Below are 24,073 nucleotides of genomic sequence, written 5' to 3'. Positions count from 1 at the left end.
TGTACTTTATTATCTAAATGTAATATGTAATAATTTATAATATTAGATTTATTAAATAATATAAAAAAACGAATCTTTTTTTTTTTTGAGAGGGGTTACATTTATTTAACTCCAACCTTTATTTCCTTATGTTTTAGATTATCTGTTTCTGTACTGTAAAGTTAATCGAATTACAGTAACATCCAGATGGAAGGGGATAGTGCCTGAAAGACATACATAAACACTGGGTGTGGCCTGCAAAAAACAACCTGAGTCACATATTGCATGGCGGGTGTGCTGCTGCCTACAGCATTGTGAGAAGTAATTATCTAATGTTTATTCATTTATGTGGCGTATTTTAAACATTGTTAGATATTGTTGACGCATCTTCATAAAGTTTTATTGATTTTGGCAAACATAGTAACTTAATGTCATTTGTTTTAAACCAAAGTATCACCTAAACAGCAGGCGAGTCAGAAATGTTGGACATGAGATTAGATAAGCCTTCTGTTTGGTGTGTGTGTGTAATTTACGATTGCAACGAGGCAAACAAAATGAAATGTACTCGTATTTACTTTCCAGAAACCAAGATGACACATACTGAAGTAAAATAACTGGATGTGATTCTTGACCACAAGCAGAGAGTTGGTTACTCCTCTGGTGAAGTAGTGTCTGGACATGTTTCTCTCAAACTCTCGGAAGCCACCACAGTCAAAACCATAAACGTATTACTGAAGGGATATGCTCAGGTGAGTTGGATGCATAAACGATCCCGCTGTTCCGAAGAGAAGAAATGCCTCTCTTTATCCAAGACACTTGTTGCAACAGGTAGGTCAGAAATGTAAGCAGAACATCATTTACTCATTAATATTTGTGATGATTAAAGTGTCATGGGTTGAATGCCTTCAAACCCATTAATTATTGCAGTACAATTTGATTTATTAATATCTGATCAGGTCCCCAAAACCTCATCCTTGATTGTGGCACATATGAGATCCCTTTTGATCTGCAACTACCTCAAAGGTAAGTTCAAATGTTTGATTTTTAGCATGTTAAGTAGGCCCATCCCAAGCACAGGACTGGGCCCAGTTCAGAGGATGCAGCAGTAGGCCCTCACTGCAGAACAAAGACCCAGGGGGCGGGGTTGGATCCACATCTAGGGGGTGGAGATGGGTAGGTTTAGGGGTGGAGATGGGTGGGTTTAGGGATCAGGGGGTGGAGATGGTTAGGTTTAGGTATATGTAAGGTGGGAGGAGATGGATCTGGATCCAACCTCGCCCCCTGGATCTTGTGTTCTGCAGTGAGGACCATCTCGGATCCAGGGCGCCCTTGGTCAATTCAGATTTGCTTTCTGAGGGCTTTCTACACAGCGCTGCCCTAGTAAATATATATTATATTTTAGATTGTTTTAGGGTGCTTTCACACCTGCCTCATTTAGCTCAGTTGAATCGCACTAGACTTTGTTTTCCCTCTTGGTGCGGTTCGTTTGGGCAGGTGAGAAAGCAGCAATCGCACTCGGGTGTGCACCAAAAGCGGACCAAACAAGCGTACCGAGACCTCCTTGAAGAGGTGGTCTCGACACGCTTTCAAACGAACCCTGGAGCGGTTCGTTTGTGGTGAGAACGCGATCTGACCTCAAACAGACCCAACTGCAAAAAGAACTGCGCATATTTGGACTAAACCAGGAAGTGTTTGTTGACAGTTTGCAGTTTAGCATGGCAGGTCGCGGACAAACTTGGGGTTGTGAGGAAGAGCGGAGCCTCAAACTAGCAGTGTGCTGTCTGCTGCACATTACTCCTGAGTCTTTGTTTACTTCCGCGAGCACCGTTGGAATTTTCCCGCAAGCTCTTTCTGACCAATCGAAAAGCAGTTTAGGGAATGCGTTCAAAGACGCATCTAGCCAACAAGTGAAGCGGATGTTGTCACGTGACTGAATTTTGGTTTGTTTCAGCTGGTTCGGACCAGAGCAAACAGTGTAGTGTGAAAAGGAACCAAAATGGCTAAAAATAGCTACAATGTATAATTTTTTGCCTTTGGTCCGGACCAAATGAACTGAACTACAGATGTGAAAGCACCCTTAGACTGAGAATTGAGATTGTGTTAAGGCCTGACATAAAGGCTGTAAAGGTTATGTTGTATTAATTGCAGTTCTGACTCTCAAAATAAAATCTTGTTCCTCTTATTCAGAGCACTGATTTTTTATTTTTTTTGTCTCCTAGTCCTTTGGTTTCTTCTTTCTCTGGAAAACATGGCCGTGTTTACTACATGGTCCAGGCAGTTTTAAAAAGGCCATTCCATGAGAGTCAACGTATTTGCAGAGAACTTTGCATCATCAGTCATATTGATGTCAATGTGCCAACATTAATCGTGAGTATGTCAAAAACGCTTTCTGTTTTCCCACACATACTCATTTCCACATTTTGCTTCTGAAGGGCTACCTTCTTGAACCTTACATCTTAATATGCTTATTTTACTACATGGTAAGAGAAAAACAGTATATGAATTGAGTAGTATGTCTGAATTCCTGGTATTCATAAAATAGTAGGTGAAGCGTATTTGGAAGGACAAGTTTGAATGCATAACTTACTATCCTATGAATGGCAGTAAAGTAACACGGCTGATGTTGTAAGTCACATGACAAAGCTAACACTGTGGATGTTGCACATATTATACACACACAGACTATACTCTATAGAACATTTTTTGAACAGTTTTAAATTATTTCCTCATAAAATCCAGTGTGTGGCCTGTAATGATGGGATGTGATTGTAAATGGTGGGACTAGTGATCATGAACTCTCAACAGGTTGCATAGAGGAGGTTATTCCTTACCTTGACAGGAAGTTGCGTTGTACATGCTATTTTCATTTGTACTTTAATTTGTATATTACAACACTGACACTAAATAAAAGTACTTGGAACATTAATGTTGCCCTCAACTGGCCAAATATTCAGATGTTCTGAACTGGAGTCGGAGCTGGAGATAAACAATGGTAAAACAAACTAATCATATCATTGTGCATAGATAGAAGGGCAAAATAATTAGGCTAATTACTTTACGTTGAACATCAAGTTGTCAAAATCTGAAGCAAAGAAGCACTGCATTAGAGAACTTCCTCCTGACCTCTGACTCAGATTTGCTGTTATAGTAGTCTCCAGTGTCACAAACCTGTAAGAAAAATGATTGGCTGCTGGATCGTTGCTTCTGGTCTCATCACTGACTGTCAGTTTTTTTTTTTTTTTTTTTTTTGTCGTCGTTTTTTTTCATCTCTTCTCCAAGAGAATCAATCCCAATCTGTGCTCTGATTGAGAACCGTTCATCTCGTCTTGTTGTGCCAAAAGCAGTGATATACCAGACACAGACCTATACAGCCAAGGGTAAAACATCAAACAGGTGGTTGCCAGTTCTAGAGGAAATGTAGTGCCACCTGACACTTCCAGCAGGTGGAATGGAAACACATAGAAGATTCCTCCAGTTTCTCCCTCCATTCTGAATTCAGACATCCTGAGAGTGGAACACTTGCTTGCAGTGAGTACAAATTGTATGATGATTATTTGATGGATTTCTTTTTTTTTATTATCCATAATGCCACAAGGCTTTATTTTCTGACAAACATAGTATAGTTATGGAAAATGTTGATTCATTGACATCAAATGCAAATTTTTAACAAGCTACATGTATAAAACTCCTTTATGTGAATGGTTGTATCGTTCTTGTTTCTTTGTTCAAGGTTATTGTTCAGATACCAGGTACTAAAAAATCTAGAAGTGCAGTTTCCAGTGGTGATCGGTACCAAAGGTCTTGACATTACCAGTCGTTCCATTGTGAACATGAGCTTGCTATACCCCACATTTACCCTTCCAAACATAGCTGAAGTTATGGTGTGGATTTGAGGCAGTGAATTCAGCTTCTATGTCAAATCATTAATAAAGTGAATGATTGCGGCATACGGTGTTTGTTATATTTGGGTATATACTTATTTTCATCTTTGATTTTAATCATGGTAATATTTCCTGACAGCCCCTCCAAGCTATGCAGAGGCTATGTCAGAGGAACCGTTTGAGGAGCACAGAACTTCAACCTGCCAGTCACAAACAGACTGGCTGCTAGATGGCTCAGCATTCGCTTGTGCTCAGCAGTTCCGCCTCTAGCCGCCACCTCCTTATTCAGAGGTTGGTAATTTCTTCATCCTTCCTCTCCTCCTGTTACGCTTTTAATAGTATGTCATATTATAATGCCTTTTTTACATTGCAGATTTGCCCAAGTGAACAGTAAGCTTTTAGCCATGTTTCTATTGTGGAGAAGACCAAAGAACCACCTTGTGCCTTGATTACAATTGTTTTTTTTTTTGTTTTTTTTTCCATGTTGTTTATGGATTACAGGTGAAATGTTTGTTTTGATCATGAGCTCATGTCAGAATTCTGAAAGCGGTAGTTAAACACAGCCAGACTATGTTTTGTCCACTTTGCAACGTATTCTGGTTATCTGCTGTTTTTCTGTACTTTTCTGTCTGTTATTGTGATATCAACTATTTAAAGCAGTCTATAAACTGCACATAAAAAAAAAAAAAAAAAAAAATCTTTAATTCACACTAACAGGACAGATTATCTAACTGAGTGATTACTGGCCAGAAAAAAAACTGCAATGTGGACCAGACTTCTAAAGTCTGGCTATGTGATCCTACTGTCATAGCTTAAAGAAAATGATCATTTTTGGAATTTGTGATCATAATGTCTGAATATTGTGGTTGTTTAATTATTTAGCACTGACACAATACACTCTTTATATTATAAGGTGTTATTTTCACATTCTCAGGAGAGAAAAAAAAAAAGAAAAAAAAAAAGCTGTCACTTGGATCCTTTCAAAAGGATAACGTGTGTTATCCCTAATGGGTGCATTTCATTACCTTTAAGGTACATATCAGTACCTAAATGGTACAAATTACTACTTTTTGAAAAGGTACCACCTCGGTGAAAGATTGTGTACTTTTTCTGAGAGTGTAGGTGCACTTATATGCATATAAAATGATTAATCATGTCTAGCCGGTAAATTATCCCTAAAAATAACAACTGGAAAGCAGCAAGCCAGATGGGGTAAACTGGATTTGTACTGTTTTTCAGAACATTAGAACTTAATAAAATTTTAGTTTTTTGTACAACTAATGATCTTTTTACTTTTATGAAAATGTCTTAGTACTTTTAGTGCGAGTATAATGTAATGAGCAGAAACTCCCAGCCATAAAAAAAAATCTAATTCTGAAGCAGCACAGCTGTATTGGATGCACAAATGTTCATCAGTAACTCTTCACAGTCTCACCTGTAACAGAGGCCTTTCGTTTGTATGGGAAAGATTAGAGTGGCATAACTAGATAGTTCCTTATTCAGTGTCAGAGATACATACACTTTATATGATACTGATGTTAAAATTAACATCAACAATGAGTTTCAGAAAAGTGCACAACTGTAAAGAAATATACTCTACACTTTTCACAGTCACAAAATATTCGGTTTTATTGAATTGACTATAATTACACACTTGCACTTTCTAAATTTCACAATTTCTGTTATACTTTATTTTTAAAATTAAATATTCTATATATATACACATTCTATATATAGAAACATTAACTGGCTATTTGTGATGTTGTTGCTGCTGCATTCTGTTGTGTATTTTTTATTTTTTTTTCAAACAAAGAATGATCTATCAATTGACCAGAAAAAAAGTTTCACCAGATATCCAAGATAACAAATTTTGCAACAGAAATGTTACCATCATACATTGAACAAAGCTAATAATTTTTGCTCACAATCTGTGCTGCACGTCACATCAGTTTACAAAATGTCATACTCTTTCCACTTGGTAGCAAATAAAAACATCAGCATCAACCAATCTTAAAAAAAGTACATTAAGTACAATACATTTTCCACACATACTTCATACTTCCACATATAGTACTGCACACAAATGAGCAAAAATGATGCATAAATACAGTGAAAACCTACCTCACAATAGTGCACAATAGTGAACTTGCTGTGTCTCAGTAGTCCCATAAAGTGTATTCTGAACTCTGAGTGCCCTGAACCCAAAAAGATATCCCGGATGAGATTTTATTTGAGTGTGAATGTGCAATATTTATAAGAAGTGTGAATTATTTAGCATGTGGCCGTCACACAGCCAGCTGTTACCCTCTGAAATGCGTCATTGATTAAAAAAAAAAAAAAAACGAAGACTAAGCTAAAATGAAAGATGTTAACCTATATGTTAATAGTTGTAAACTTCTGTGCTACAGTAACATTCAGGCCTCTCTCACTCTAAATTAAGTGTTCAACATAAAACATAACCGTTGCTCTTTCTTTAATGATTTTAGAATATGGATTTTGCCTTTTTGTTTGGTTGAATGGGGATTGAAAGGAAAAGTTCACCCAAAAATGAAATTTTGCTGAAAACGTACTCCTCACCAGGCCATCCAAGACACAGCTTTTCACTTCAGATTTTTTATCAGCTGTTTAGGCTCTCATTCTGACGGCACCCATTCACTGCAGAGAATCCGTTGGTGAGCTAGTGTAATGCTAAAAGTCTCCAAATCTGTTCCGTTGAAGAAACAGACTCATCTTCATCTTGGATGGCTTGAGGATAAGTACATTTTCAGTGACTTTTTATTTTTGGGTCAACCATTCCTTTAATTTAATTTGACTCAGATCTAGACAGTTCTATCGCCTTATATGTTCAGAGAGGACTAATGTAGACGAGTCATATCATTACAGCAAATCTTTGTTCAAAACCTAGCATAAATAGATGATCCACTGCACTGCTTATTATTTGGTCAATGTCCCATATGCTTCTCCTCAAGTATACTGTACAGTCAACAGAAGACACTTTTTGTTGAGTTCAGTCATGTATCTCATTGACATTTTGTAATGAATGTGTTTCTGCCAAACACAAATGAGCTTTTCGCAGTGGAATGTAGCAGCTAAACCCATAATACTTTCAACATTAAGATGCCAAACAAAATCCAAGCCACTTCCAAAAATAAAGTTTTACATAAAGATTTTGTGTGAATCAATATGTTTTTAAACAATGTGCACTTTTGTAAAAACTAAAATCATTTATGAATGTGGCAGAAGTAAGTTATTAGAGCATTAATTTCATGCCTTGTCCATCTGTTAGAGAGCAATTGATCTGAAAGTCACAAAACGCTGCAACATTTTCACTCCTATGAACAGAGGCAGGGTTTGATATGGACTGTTTTGAGCTGTTCGATATTTATGTCTTCATCCAGAGGGGTTTATTTTAGTTCTTATAATTGCAAACTGAAACAAGACTTTAATCTTGGAAGACGGCTGAGTCAATATAATATCTTGTGGCAAAGATCTAATTTTTTTTTAGAAATATGAACCCCAACCGTAATGTCGCTTTCAGTAAGTCGAGTCTGCCATCTACTGTTGCTCTTCATTTGATAATTGGGTTCATAATCATTTGCCTTTGGATTAAATTTGATATGTACATCTGGCAATGCAATGCTAATCTGAAAACATATATTTTTTATGTTACTCCTATATGGAGTTATGCTGAATTCTTCTAAATGGAAACACAGGAAACTGTTTTTTATAATCTAAAATTCAACCATTCATAAACATCAAACAATTTCCATTAAACTAAGCATGTTTTGTGTGCAAATTATATTAAAGGTTTGGCAAGAAGAATCATTCATACAAGTTTGTGTGTCCTCAAAACAGGCCATATTAATGGCTTTATTGTAGACTGCACAGTTTTATTTTGTTTTATTTAAAAAGGAAGCATTCTTAACCGGTGACTAACCTCCAGACCTTTGCAACCTGTTACCACTTTATATTCTTTATCATGCAATTTCCTGTTCCTCATATCATATTAATTTCACACCCTACAACAAGACCAGTATATTCCATAGATTTAAAACAGACTCTTTATTCACTCATTAAGATTAATCTAGCTCTAGTTGCTGTTGCCTCCAGGGCAGTATTGTTAAGCAGTTTCTCGCATTCAGGCAAGTGAAGTAAACCGATATCCCATTCAGAGAAGAAGTGCATCAGTACTTCTTTGAACTTAAAACAGCATCTGAAATGCAGCACACATGTGCAAGATGCAATGCAGTGGTAATTTTATTCAGGATTGTCTTCATTTCTTTCATATTTTCTTTCAGTACTTTCATTCAACATGTGTCTGCAGGAATAAGATTCAGCATGCTATTTAAAATTTAAATAAAGTGGGGTCAGTTTTATTTTGATAAACATATGGCACAATGTATTAGGTTTACATAAAAATATTTATTACTGTTATAAAAATACATGTTTATATACAAAATTTCTTACCGGCATGCACTGCTTCAAGTCAGACGCCGATCAGTCTATACAGTGGCGCATGAAGTCAAACACACCTATTTACTTCCATAACATTTAGACGTTATAATAGATAGCGTGATCTATCTCTTAGTTGAATTAAAGGAATGCAGACTTTACAGTAAAATTTAGAATATTGCATATTTTTACATTTTGTAAATTCTGACAGGCTGATCAGGGCCCTGACACAAAGCTTAGGGGTCTTGAATCACCCTGAAGGGGATTATTTTGCAGTATGGATGTACATTATGCACGTCACATGACTAATTCACACAAGTAATAACTGGAAACAAATTATTGTTCTGAGCTGAAATTTTACTTTATTTGAAATTTTATTTTATTTTATTGGCTCACTAAAGACAAGCAAGCAGCTTTTAGCCTAGATGAATGAACAAGTTCACACTAGACGAACATTTAAGGGAAATTATTACACATTTCACCACATAAATTATTATTGGGATGAGATGTTGATTCAAAACAAGAGGAGTTGGCATTCTGATGTAGAACGTCCATCTCTCTTATTTCATCGTCTATATATTCTGGGTCGAATAAGTAAAGCTGGGCAAAAAATTGCAAGTCATCCTCTCTGTTGAAATCTTCAGACATGTTTACGAAGACTGTACAGCATGCATCTTCTTAGGTTTTCATTAATGACAGAATTTTCATTTTTTGTGAACTATCACTTTAAGATGCTTACTGAACACGTTTATATAGAAAACAAACAATTAAAAAGCTTGTCCACCTAAGCTACTGAAGAGCATGCTGACAGTTTTTAAAGATGCACTATGCATGTAAATTATGTTGTTGGAGTGCTTCATTACACTCAGGCTTTAATCTCATTTTATTTACATTTGTATAATTTGTTTTGTCCACTCAAGTGTGATATGAAAATTCGCTTGGCACCATACACTGGCTTAGCAAAAATCATCCCAACTGAGTGGACTAAAGACTCGGCAAACATTATGTTTCAGCATTACAGTGCCGATAACTGCTGGAAGCCCCGGGTCTGTGACAGATAAGAAAATGAGCTGACTGTCAACCATCAAACGCCAGGTCTCTAAAACACCTCCACCTTTGTTTTGTTTGTTCCACCACTTCCACCAAAGCTGTGTTTGTTTTCACAGGCTTAGAGGAAGCAAGTGGGGTGCTGGAATCAAGGACGCAGGGTTGAAGAGTTACGTTTTCAGCAGTCGGAAAGCAGGGGACGCCGCATGCTGTGATGCCTGAATTTCCCCTGTTCTTATATGAGGGGTTAAGTGAAGTCACTGAAGGTTTATCTGCCTCCATATTGCTCCCTGCCACCATCAATAAAATGCAACAATGTGTCTTGAAAAGCCAGCTTATAAAAGTTTCAGGAAACTCTGAGATCTTAAGTGATCTTCCCCAGGCTCTGCAGCAGCCCTGCAGCATCCAGGATGTCTGCTTATATTAATTTCATGGAGTTTAAGAGGTCAGCAAACTCATTTGGAGATTCTTATTCATTTATGAACCCAGCAACCCCCTGTTCTGCAGCGCTCTAAGCTACAGGGCCTTGGATGCTTAAATTTACATGGAATATTATATAGTTAGGTGTGTGAAAAAGTATAGTGCTCTTGCTCAAGCAGGCAGATTAAGGCTAAGCAATGCACTCGGAGATGACAGTCACCCACATTTTAATGAAAAGGCAGGTGGATGAAACTATGTTTCATCTGTTCTGTTTTCCAGAGCTTTTGGATCATTGCTTCATCTGAAATTCAGAAGATTTCTAATGAGACAATGAGTCTAAGAGAAAGCAGCTTAGACCTGAGGGGAACAGCCAGTAAAATGGAATAAATGAGCTCCAAAGCTGCCCAGGGGAGTGCAAATGCATAATTAATTTAGTTTTATTTTTTATTTCTTAATATTATCATTATTATTATTATTAATAATAATAATGTAATATTTCATATTATCTTTTTCGGACATTATTATTGCCATTTTTCACTTTTTTAATATCTTTTGTATGGTTTTTTTTATATAAACATGGTGAGGATGAAAACAAAGCACTATTCTTGAAAATTGATATAAATAAATGAATAAATAAAACACGTGGACAAGATTAATCAAACATCTCAGAAAACATCTGTTCATGTGAAATCCAACTTATCCTTGTTAACAAGATTTTCCTCCAATTTATTATTTTTCCTATCTCCTGGAGTGCTTTAACATTGATATTGTGAGGACTAAATATTTTCCAGTTAATGCAAGAGCAATGCGGTGATTGCTTTGGGCAAAAAAATCATAAAAAAGGATTTCACTTGGTCCCAGAGCTAGTAATATAACAGACAAATAACCAGGAGATTTAGTCCATGAAAATAAGGCATGGAAAGAACTAAACGATACAGTGCCACATTAAAAATCTTTTCTAATCATCCTCATATTACAATCTTTTCTAATGATATTAGAATGAAATATACAGTGCATGTAATGCTATTGTAGCTTGCTAAAATGCCAAGAGAATAAAGATAGTCATACTCTAAAAAACTTTAGAACTTTTTTTTGCATTTTACATTGATGTTTTAAATTATAGTAGATAAATACATTAGATTTAATACAATAAAGCATCTTCAAACAATCTTGCAAATGAATAACAAGTCTTCAGAACATATTCATTTCAATCACTTTATTTATATCCTTAATACTGCACAGTCACGAAAGGGTAATGTTGTATATATTTCATATATGTGTGTGTATATGTGCTTGAAGAGCGTGTAAACATTTCTCAGAGGGCACAGGGAATCTCATTGTCTTGCAGGTTTTCTAGTGGGAGTTCAGTTCCATCCATCTGAGACTTTATTTAGTTCTGTAGTCCTGTCTAGGTTCTCTCTGAACTGAAATCAGTCTGCCGGCCTCCCTGGGGATGACAGTAATGTCACATACCTGTTTGGCTCTCATATTTCACAAACAGGCCTCTACCTATTAAGGATGACTACTTACCATGGAAAAGGTGTGTCCTTCACATCTGCAACCTTCTCATATTTTCCTGCATAGACATTATATGATTGGTCACAAACACATACATACTCCCGTGAGGAATACCACAAAAACACATTGTGCACATGTACATAAATGCATAGCTTGCACATGACAGATCGTCACTAAGCGTCACTAAGACTGAACTATTGTTGTATTTATTTTCAAATAGTTTAGTACTAAGCTTTTTTCTAAGACTTTGGGATAAAATGACATGATTTTGGGATAAAAAGTCAAATGTAAACTACAGTCCATTATTTCTGGTGGCTGAAAACTTTGTCAGATTAGACTAAATATTTTACTAAACGAGCATGTTAAGGGCTCGACATCCCTTTCATATAAACCCAGTGCTATGGAGTCGTTTGGAGATTGTGACTTTCCTACACAGGAGTTTAAGTGCCTCCTTGCTACTTTAATAATTCACCTCCATCCAACTTCGTATCCTTTATAGGCTGTCCACTTTGGTCACGCATCCTCTAAATCCGTCTGAATATTCTCACAAGACTCTCTGTGACAGTCATTAAATCTATAAATGTGTTACTGTATGATAAAAAACTTAACATTTAGCTAAAATTAAGACATTATTGAGGAATTTATCATTTGCTATTTTTTTTTTTTTTTACAAAATTCCATTATTGAGCAAGCACTTAGAAGATTAGTTTTCAAAACGTCACCCAGATTCACTCAAGTAAACCTACAAAAATCATTTATATTTTGAGCAGTTATAGCTTCTGTAATTTGTCTTTCTGTGTTTACAGTATGTACGTAAGTAAAGAAACGAAGGTCCGGTGTTTGTAAGACATCGCATAACAACATTAATTTCAAATATGTATATAATTGCTTACAATATAGTGAATAAAACTAATCAGACAATGCTATTTCTTCCACTTTATAAACATAATTAATTAATAAATTGTAATACTGTGTTCTTTTAATAACAGAAATATGTGGACATGAATGAATATTGTTGTTTTATTTTTTGTGAAAACCCTTGATGGACTGATCATTTGAATGGCTCAGTTAGTTTGTCATTCCCTCAAATATCAATCTGTACAATTTCTACTCTTCAGTAAAGTAAAGTCGTGACGTATTGTCAAGTATGGTGACCCATACTCGAAATTGGTGCTCTGCGTTTAACCCATCCAAGTGCACACACACAGCAGTGAGTAGTGAACAAATGCACACACACACACACACACACCGTGAACACACACCCGGAGCAGTGGGCAGCCATGCTGCGGCGCCCGGGGAGCAGTTGGGGGTTCGGTGCCTTGCTCAAGGGCAATCAGTAAGTGAAGGTGATAGGAAGTCGGGATGTACTGTAACTCTGGGGAACACCAGTGCCTTTATACCGTAAGTTAGACGTCAATGTAATTAATCAAGAGATGTGTAATGGTGTTTCTCGAAATGGCTTTTAAAGTGGCATGTCATCCTCATTACCCTGTAAAAGGTGCATTTGCATACATAAATGTATGATGTGTTGACTATGATGTGTTTAACTATTCAAAACTTTGTTCATTTAAAATGATTATTTAAAGAAAAAGTCAAATAAAAGGCATGTTTAACAAAGAAAAAGCATCAAGCAAAAGCCATAAACATGGTTAGAATTGGAGAGACACAGTAGAAACCCATCTATATTCCACCTTTAAAAAAAATGAGTACAAGTGCATGATTAATGATCTTACCTCTCTTTATTTCTCTTGAACCATACAGAAGAACAGCTCCACCTTGACCGCTCTATTAAATCGAAGAGCCAAAGTTATCAATCGAGATGTGGATGGAAGGAGAGTCAGTCTTTTTGCAGCGCCACTACTCCTCTCCGCCCTAATGGCTCTCAATACACGGCAAAGCCAGCGAGAGAGATGTTGCGTCTACATTTTTGACTGATTATGCATTTTTTTCCTCTCCGTTCTCTCTCTCTTTCTCCTTAAGCTATTCATAGAAGATAGATTCATCATTCCAATTTGTCAAGCCAGCGAAGTTTTCAATTAATTATGTTGCTGGAGAAGAGGCAGTGTGTGTATTAGGGCTCCCTGTCAGGACTCGTCTGAGGCCCCATTTACAGGACTCAAAATAAAGAGGTATCAGAGAGGTGGTTGGGCGCAGCAGTAATTAATTTGATGAATGCCTTAGCGGCGCAAATAGTGGCAGCCGCGTGTCTCTTCATCAGCCGGCGTTGCGGCATTCACCCTGCTCAGTGCTAATTTGAGAGGGGCCATCTCATCCGTGTAGCGTATGTCCTCACGAGCCGGTCTATTCTTCACATCCGGGCCGCATGTGGGGGCCTTATGTTTCCTGTCAGCTTTGTCCTTGGTGCCAAGCAACTTGCTCCACTTAATGCCCAGTTCTTTGACTTTGTGGCCTGAACTGGGTAATCGGGAGTGTCAGGATTTATGGGGCCCGGGGGTGCCGCATCCTTTGCCGGCTCCCGTTGTCGTTCTCCCCAAAGACAGATTAATAAGACGGGCGGTCTCAGTCTGGCAGGTGGAACCAATGAGGGGGGAGAACCTGTGCACCCCTATGCCAGAGATGATGGCGAAATGCACCAAGCATCTTTAACACAGCGGTGATGAAGAAATATGGTGCTGTTTGTGGTGAGCAACGACGGAGTCTGCAGCTCTGCGCTGGTGTAAGCGAGAGACGAGAGGTGGGTCTGTTCTAAAATGATAGATCATATTATTGTGGTTAGGCAAAAGCTGGGCAGGCAGCTGTTGGAGAATGCAAACCATCAATGTCAACAGCCACCAAAACCCCATAGAGCAATAATTGGGCTTGTGCCACATAATTCAGGTTCAGATTTTCACAAGTGGGGGGACCTCATTATAAATCAGGTCAGGCTCTGATGCAACACCATAAATCAAGGACAGACATGGCTCAAACAATTAGATAATTACCACAGCCCCATGTCACTACTGTTTTAGCAAACCACTTTGGAGGTACAGGAGCGGGGCGGTAAAAATGCTCCATAAACCCCAGCATAATTAGTCTAGAGCAAATTGGAGAGAAAGGGAGGTGAGACAAGAGTATCAGAGGGAATTCCTTTTGGCTTTACATTTATGCATTTAGCAGACGCTTTTATCCAAAGCGACTTACATTGCATTCAAGTTACATTTTTTTTTTACATTTTATCAGCTCTTGCTTTCCCTGGGAATCGAACCCATGACCTTGGCGTTGCTAGCGCCATGCTCTACTATTTGAGCTACAGGAAAGCACGGCTTGCCAGGCATATGATTGAAATAATGTTGCTTAATGCTTCAAAATAACATTTAGAACAATATACTGCAGTGTAGACCATGGTTTCTTTAATGGTAATGTCAAATGATAAATGGCTGATATTAAATTTGTATACTTTTTATGTAATATTACAAAGTAGACTATAATACATATTGTCTAATGCCTCAAAATGCCATCCGTATTTTAGATAGTTATTATAAAAACCATTAGCGATGCTCCAACCGTATTTCACAAAAGTATATCCACAAATTGTACCCGATAACAAAAATATTATGATGAAGTTAAGGCCGATAATCCATTTAATCAATTTATACAGGAAGATATCAACTAATACTTTACAGATACTTGCATCCCTAATAAACATCATTGTGATAATGATGAAGATGACAGAAAATTCTGATTATAATAAGAAATATGTTGTGTTAATGCTGGACATGAGACAGAACAAGCTTTGTTAACATAATACATCTGTTTCCCACAGATCTATCCAAGCTGCATCAGTAGACATATATATTTAGGAACTTGCACTCAGATTTACACAAAATTGGAATGGTTTTGTGGACTTCCACTGACCCCTAGTGTTCCACAGCCCTCTCCAATCTCCACCGCCTGGGCCGACGCTTCCTCCAGAAAGCCAATTATTTCCTCATCCTGAGATTACCCCTCGTCATGGCTGCCATCTCAGATCCAGAGGCAGGGGTCCAATTGACCCCAATTGTAAGTGTCATTTTTCAGCACTGCCAAACTGCCGAGATGTTCATCCCACCCTAGACAGGGGGGCAGAGAGAGCAGCACTTTCCCGCACCAACTGCACAGCTTTAGGGGCAGCTCCCTATCCATACAAACACACACACACACACACACACACACACACACATCCTCATGTTTGCTAAGGTGGGGCAGCATTGAGAAGGGCGGTCCTGTGCATGTGTCAAGCCTGAGTGCAAGGAGCCTCTCAACAGCAGTCCAGAAATCGAGGTCACAGCACTGCAGTGAACCAAGCGGAACAGATTGTTGCAGAACCTCTAGGCTTTTGCAGACACGTGTTGATCCTGGCGCAGTGTGCCCTGCTTTTTTAGTTCATCCTTTCCCCCTTTCTCTCTTTCACACACACATACACACACTTCACATCTCCTCAGTCAACTCCCTTGTCTCTGGCTTTATAGAATATGAGGAAAATGTAAACTCTTCAACCGTGGCAGTGCCCCTTAAATATCTGCTCCACAAGCACTCAACAACGCTCTCCCTGGAGGCCGCAAGAAGGATCTGCCGAAGAACACTGCATGCTAGCTCTTAGTCTACATCATCAGTCTTCATGCTAACTTTTAAAAAACTCGCTCCATTAATGTCTGTGATGCTCAGAGGTCGCTGAAAGCTAAAGATGCCACTCATTCCCATGGCAAATGTATATGGTATACAAGACATACTTGAACTCAGAGGTCATATAGGTTTTTTTTTTCTGTATACTTACAAAAGTATTCAGACCCTTAAAAGGGATGGTTCACCCAAAAATTTAAAATTACCCCATGATTTACTCAACCTCATGCCATCCTAGCTGTATATGATTTTCTTATTTCAGGCGAATATTAAGCCCCCGACGCTGTGCGGAGTACTTTTTATGATGGATGGATGCACTTTTTTGGGCTTTAAAATCTTGACCACCATTCACTGACATTATAAAGCTTGGAAGAGCCAAGACAGTTTTTAATATAACTCAGATTGTATTCATCTGAAATAAGAAAGTCATATACACGTAATCTAGAATGCCTTGAGGGTGAGTAAATGATGGGGTAATTTTCATTTTTGGGCGAACTATCCCTTTAACCAGGTCACATTTTATTACATTTTACGAATTTACCAATCCTTCATTAATATTGAATTCTCTGTGACATTTTCTGACAACTAAACTTAAAATGTGGTAATTTATTACTCACAGGGAAGGACAAAAAATAAAGAGGGCTCAGGGTAAAAAATAATGCCTCAAGTGAGAAAAAATCCCCCAAAATACAGGGCCAAATATATTTTTAAATGTGTAAATATTATATGATTTATTATTTTATTTGTGTTAAGCTAATATATTAAATTCAATATAACCAGTGTTGGGAAGTAACTAATTACTATTAATTTAGTTACTATAATAATATTACTTTTTGCAGTAACTAGTAGTAGTGTAACTAATTACTAATAAGATTTCAGTAATAATATTACAGTTACTATCCATAAAACAACTTAGTTACTACGCAGATTTAAAATCCAACAATCAAATAATTCCTATATTTATTTTCATAATTTTCACAACTCGGACATGCATGTGATGTCTCCAGTGTAGCAGGCAAGCTTGGAATATAGAAAAGCTTACATTCAGCAGATAGAAATATTGCATTATATTGATTTTGTCAGGAAAAAAGATGATCTGAACACTGTTGTGTAAGTTGTGGCTTTACTTTACTCTGGTGTTAAATCCCACCCACATCCCCCTGATCAACATGTACATTATATTACTATAATTAAAAATCATTTTGGAAAATTTAACAGTTTCTTACAAACTTATGTGATTTGATAAAATATATATGGGTAACGGAAATATTACTTCAAGCTACACATGACAATTAATGAGATTAATACAACACTTCTGCTTGAATGTGACTATCAATCACTATTGAGTGTTTGTAATAACTTCTGAGTGTGATCCAATGTGGATTTTGGTCAAATGATGAAGAAGAAATATGTTATTAGTAAAATTCTAGAAGAATTTTATGTGGAAGATACACAGTTACAACTTCTGTGGGGCGTGATGAAAAAGTAATGTAACTAGTAGTGTAACTAATTACTGTTACCAGAAAGTAATAAGTAAAGTAACAATATTACTTTCGAAAAGAGTAACTAGTATTAACTACTAGGAGTAACTACTATTCCTTGAGTAACTAGCCCAACACTGAATATAACACAAATAAAACATGTATGATGGATGGATTGATTGATTGATGGATGGATGGATGAAGGATTGATGGATCAACGCTATCTCACAACCAATTCGTATGTATTTTGTGGCTAATTCGTACGACCTCACTCATACGATTTTATAAATATAAAAATATAATATAAATATAATATGGGGCCAAATTTCCCCATTGGTCTCTGACCATCAGGGCCTCCTAATCATCCCCTTACATTGATTGGCTTCATCACTCTGTCTCCTCTCCACCAGTAAGCTGGTGTGTGGTGGGCGTTCTGGCGCACTATGGCTGCCGTCGCATCATCCAGGTGGATGCTGCATACTGGTGGTGGACGAGGAGACACCACCCCTCACAATGAGAGCACTTTGAGTGCTTAGGAAAGCAGAAAAGCGCTATATAAATGTAATGAATTATTATTATTATTATTATTATTATATATATATGTGTGTGTATATATATATACAGTGCCCTCCATAAGTATTGGAACAATAAAGACAAAATTGCTCTGTTGGCTGTGGAGTCATGATTAAAAGATGAATATGAGACAAAACTACAGAATGTCACATTTTATTATTAGCCATTTCAACAAATACATGTTTTACCAAATCAAAAGAACAGCACTTTTAGAGTTCATCCCACTCATTGATGTGAGCATAAGTATTGGGACAGTTGAACATAAGGCAGATGTAAAAGATTAAAAGCTATTATTTAGCTGCAGATCCCTTGTGCACAATCACAGCAGTGAGTCTGTGACCCATCACACTTCCCAATGAATCTGGTGGCATTTCCTTGTTGGTTTTGTACCCTTCCAAATTCATTCTGCTACTGTCATCATACATTAAGTCATCAGTAAAGTTGAGAGGGCCTGTTCCAGAGACAGCCACGCCATCACTACCACCATGCTTCACAGATGAGGCTATATGCTTGGGATCATTTGCAGTTCCCTTTTTTTCTCCACATTTTTGCTTTCCCATCACTTAGATAAAGGTTCATCTTTGTCTCATCGGTCCATAAACACAGTTCCAAAACTCTTCTGGCTCACCTTTGTGCTTTTTTGCAAACTCTAATCTTTTATGCCTTTATATTTTTGGTGCTTGTCAGAGGTTTGCATCTTGCTGTGTAGCATCTGTAATTCTGTGTCATTAGCCCTATTCGCACGGGATTAGTATTATCTGGGGACCATGTGTGATTTTGAAATTACCCCCCCCCCCCCCACATCTGAATTTTGTGTGGTGCATTCGCACGGGATAAGCGAAGCCTGTGATTTTACTCGAAATTACTGACTTATTTCCCGGATACCCGGATGTCAAGGCTTTGAGAGTCCCGTTCTGTGGTCCAATTAGATGGATTTAAAAAAAAAGAAAAAGAAAAAAAAGAAACTAATATAGTTTTGTGCCCCGTGTCATTTACATTTCACCAGGTTAAAATAATATCTCAAGCTTTATGCTCCATTTATTTGTAACACATTAAAGCTTTTCAACTTTCTCTTTCTGAAAATTGTATGGTGTAGCGATATCACAGCACCCAAAATACTATCGAACACTCCAACGCAGCTCAATTCTTCGCGAAAGATGGATAAAAAGGCGCACAGGAAACAAAAACCTTGAAAAATTATATACGACCCGCCAAATGCTGGCCAAATCACAGAGATGCCAATTCGCACAGGACTAATATTATCACAGGACCTCGGTGTTCGGTGAAATATGGTAGGTCATTTGCAGGGGAATTTTTATTTTATAAATTACAGACATGGCCGATTTGCACGGGATTAAGATCACAGACAACCTCCGCAATTATTACAAATGACTGGGGGTCACCAGCTAATACTAATCCCGAGGGAATAGGGCTAAAGTTTCCTGAGGACAGTAGATTGTCAGAGCATCACTCCAGCTTTCTGGAAGTTTTTGGTGATTTTACAGACACATCTTTTAGGGTTCATTTTCACAGCTTTGATTTGTCTGTCATCAATTACTGTTGTTTTCTCAGCCGATCAGGTAGTTGTTGGTTGCTGGTGGTTTCCAAACTCTTGATTTATCCATGCCCTTTGTTTTTGCTATAGCTCTAATTGACTTCCTCCTTTCTTTTAGCATGCAAATTGCTTGCTTTTCTCTCAAAATCAGCTCCATCATCTTCTTCCTGGTTTGTGTGTGTCATCATCGAATGCAAGTTTCAGAATACAGACGTAATGGATATTGTCAGGTGTGAGGCAAGACAAGGCTTCAAACAGGGTAACATCGACAATGAACTGGCACAAGACTACAAACACAAGGAGATTATAAAGGGAGCAAATGAGGAGGGTAACGAGATAACACAGGTGGGGCAAATTAACCAATAATCAGGAAACAAGGTGGGTGGGGGCTAGACAATTCACATGAGCACACTCGAAGCTGCGCGCTCACCAGAAAACAAGACAAGAAGGGAGTGTCAGGGCTCCATCACAAAACCATGAATAAACTAGACCGAAGTGACAGAACGCTGACAGATATAACTGATACAACACATTCCCTGATTTTAATATCTGAAGAATGAATGCAACAGGACACAGCTGATCACTTAGAAAGACCTGTGAGGCAACTGTTCCAATACTTATGCTCACATCAGATAGAGGGATGAAACTCTAAATGTGCTGAACTTCTTAACTGGTAAAACATCTATGTGTTGAAACGGCTAATAATAAAATGAGACATTCTGTAGTTTTGTCTCATATTCATCTTTTAATCATATTTGTAAATGTCTTGACTCCACAGCCAACAGAGCAATTTTGTCTTTACTGTTCCAATACTTTTGGAGGGCACTGTATATATATATATATATATATATATATGTGTGTGTGTGTGTATGTATATATATATATATATATATATATATATATATATATATGTATATATGTATATATATATATATATGTACATATATGTATATATATATATATGTGTGTGTGTATGTATGTATGTATATATATATATGTATGTATATATATATATATGTGTGTGTGTGTGTGTGTGTGTGTGTATATATATATATATATATATATATAATGCTGACACATGAACTGAATGCTTATGCAAACACCATATCTCTTTTTTTCTTGTTGCTGTTGTTATGTAGGATATTTTCTGACATAAAACATTGTCAAAATACATCTAATTTATTTTTCCAGTGTTTCAGTTCTTGGCATGTGTGACTTTCCTGCTCCTAATCAATCCACATTTTATGGAATAAGCTACATCAGCACAGCTGTCACTTCGGCTAGGGTCAGGGCTTTGTCAAAGCCATAGGTTTCAAAAGTGTTTGTCTCACTAGATCATTGTCGGTAAAACCTCTTTAAATAGATATTAAAGTCACGTCTACATAAGTCCCATCTGTCGCAGTCATAGCTGTACAGTAGATCGGCAATGTTTAGAGGCACAATTGATCTTTTAATAATGTCATGACCATCTCATGACCTGTCGCAGGGGCAATATTTGTCATCACAGAGAATATAGGGCCTTCCAGGTCTTGTGAAAATGTGGCAAAGGGTCAGGTGATGCAAGATGGACACAAGTTCTCCTCTTTCCTCTCTTATTTACCTTTAAAAGAAGTTATCAGACGTGATATCACTTGTGGCATTCTGTCATTATTGTCATTTTGCATGAGTGCCATGGTGGTGAGTTGTGAACACTGTGACAGCAGATTGACCCAGGCTGCTGTTCACTTGATTGATATCTGTGCAGACAATGATTGTTCGGAGCTTTTTTCTTCTCCCCCTTGTGCTGTGCTAGTTGGTTGGAAAGGAAATTGTGGGTAGGGGGAGGGCGGATATGGGGGAAAATGTCACACCAGGAAAGTCAGCGAGGCGTAAAGCCCTGCATGGGCAAGCGGGGGTCAGTGGCTTCTTTTTGCCCTCTCTGTGCCCTAGGTAAAATGATCTAAGTGATTCTGGAGCTCTGCCACTGAGCCGCTGAGCGAGAGACAGGCATAGTGTGAGGCTGAACGCATGGAGAGAGAGACGGAGATTAGCATGGATAACAAACAACTACCTTTAAATATGCAGGGTTCAATACAAGTTAAGCTCAATAGACAGCACTTGTGGTATGCGGTTGATTGACACAAAAATAATTTCTGGTTAAAAAAAAAAAAAAGGTAAAATCTGGGTTACAGTGAGGCACTTTCAATGAAAGTGAATGGAGCCAATCTGTAAATGTTGAAGTCGTCACTTAATAAAAATCTATTTTGTAAATGCACATTATCCGTATATTGATGATGTTTGTAGGACTTCTCCAATCACCATAATTATTTGCAAATCATTCATATTAATTGTTGTATTAATTTTGCAACACCCACATCGTGAAATCCAATTGACAACCAATAGATAGAACCAAGTCCCTGCCCTACATTTTTTGACACTCAAACTTGCATCATAATACGGAAAAAAACCTGTTGCTACCTTGCTACATAAAGTTACATCCTGTTTTTTCAACTTACACCTAAAACACTAAAACAACATTAAAATTAATTAACATCTCAAATAATAATATAAATATAATGTAAGTTTTAACAGAAAAAATGGCAGTAGTAAAATGTGTTTGTGTGTGTGTGTGTGTGTGTGTGTATATATAGCCAAAAATACATTGTATGGGTCAAAATTATAGATTTTTTTTATGCCAAAAATCATTAGGATATTCGTGTTCCATCGTGTTCCATGAAGATATTTTGTAAATTTACTACTGTAAATATATCAAAACTTAATTTTTGATTAGTAATATGCATTGTTTAGGACTTCATTTTGACAACTTTAAATGCAATTTTCTCAATATTTTTTTCTTTTTTTTTTACACCCTCAGATTCCAGATTTTCAAATAGCTGTATCTCGGCCAAATATTGTCATATCCTGACAATGCATCAATGGAAAGCCTATTTAATCAGCTTTCAGATGATGTATAAATCTCAATTTCGAAAAATTGACCCTTATGACCCTTCTGGTTTTGTGGTCCATGGCCACATATATTAATATATATATATATATATATATATATATATATATATATATTGTGTGTGTGTGTGTGTGTGTGTGTATATGTGTCTATATATATATATATATACATATATGTGTGTGTGTGTGTGTGTATATAAAAGGCAATACATGTAGTAAATTGTTACAGAGTAATAATTATTACAGTTTTTCTCAGTTGCTTTGGTACATTTCTCTGATCAGAATTGAAATTCTCAAAACTATCTGTTCAATCTTCACATCATTGTGTCACTTGTGCACATCAAAAAAGCAGTTTCTCATTTCTTTGAACAAGTTGCAAATGCTTTGGTACATCCATGCAACTGATTATGTACAATTATCTGCTGTTTCCTACATTATCAATTGCTTATGTCATGTTGCTCAAAATGTATTATATAGTTCTCTGTGCTATTGTCTTACCCCTCAAAACATCTAGTCATTAGTTCATCGTGTAAGTCATTAGATGCAGAATGGTTGATCTAGTTGTCATAAACTGTCAAGCATATTTTCTACACATCTCTATTAGACTTTTTGTAAATTTGCCATTAATTGTGCAAGTGAATCTTGACTCTCACTAATGAAGAGAATATAGATCAACCAATTATAAACCAATTCTCTGAAATAGCTCAAAGGTGCATTTCATGACCCTTCAATTGGAAAGCATATTTAGACAGAGGACAACACAAAAGTTACAAATTCTGACAATGGATGAACATCCAGAAAACTATCAGGGTCAACAGACGAGAGGAAGAAGAGGAGTAAGGATGCATGGAAGTGTACAGAGGCAAAACAGTGGAAGAGGAAGATGAGGCCAAGGACAGAGGTGCATATCAGATTACAGTTTTTCTCATCCAGCTCAAGTTTCAAATGAAATTCGGGCAACAATTATTGACCATGTCATCAATCATGGCTTGTCCTTTAGAGAGGCTGGACAAAGGGTCCAGCCCATTCTGAGTCGGAGCACTGTGGCATCTATTGTCAGGCTTTTTCGGAATGAGAACAGGTAATTCACAGTGTTACTGTAATGTATACCACTGTGTATTTCAGCTTTACTGCACTGCCCTGTTAGCAGAACAAACTGTGTCTACAGTAATGCAGATGTTTTATGAATCACATTTATGTGACTGTCATACAGTAATGTCAATTTTGACATGCTTTTTGCTTTTACTTTATAGAATCCACACATTACCACACACTGGTGGCAGAGGGAAGATATTTGGTATTGAACAGGAGTCTGCCATTGTAGATATGGTAGTGGCAAACAATGCAATCAGACTGCGTGAAATCCAGACAGCAGTAATTGCAGATCATTTAGAAATATAAACAGTGTGAGTTTGGCAACTATAGATCGAGTCCTTAAACAAAACCATGTCAGAATGAAGCAGCTGTACAGAGTTGCATTTCAAAGAAACTCTGACATCGTAAAGGAGGCACGATTCTAGTATGTGCAGGTACAGATTTTTTATTGTAATACCTTGTTTACCATAGTTACATGCGACTGGAATAATTTGCTTTATGAATTTGCTCTTTTTCTTAGAGAATAATGG

At 37.2% G+C, this 24,073-nt stretch overlaps 1 pseudogene across 1 annotated transcript; it reads left to right on the top strand.

The window, feature by feature from the left end:
- Nucleotides 1-720: 720 nt before the first annotated feature.
- On the top strand, nucleotides 721-4,130 carry LOC306843010 (arrestin domain-containing protein 4-like; annotated as a pseudogene). Its single transcript has 5 exons — nucleotides 721-728; nucleotides 2,199-2,287; nucleotides 3,261-3,507; nucleotides 3,710-3,768; nucleotides 4,000-4,130. The product of its transcript is annotated as an arrestin domain-containing protein 4-like (transcript).
- Nucleotides 4,131-24,073: the final 19,943 nt, after the last annotated feature.

This window comes from Barbus barbus (assembly GCF_936440315.1).
Source record: "Barbus barbus genome assembly, chromosome: 23".
In the NCBI taxonomy this organism is placed as follows: Eukaryota; Metazoa; Chordata; class Actinopteri; order Cypriniformes; family Cyprinidae; genus Barbus; species Barbus barbus.
Note: the sequence above shows the minus strand (reverse complement) of the source record. Positions and strands in the feature narration are given on the sequence as shown.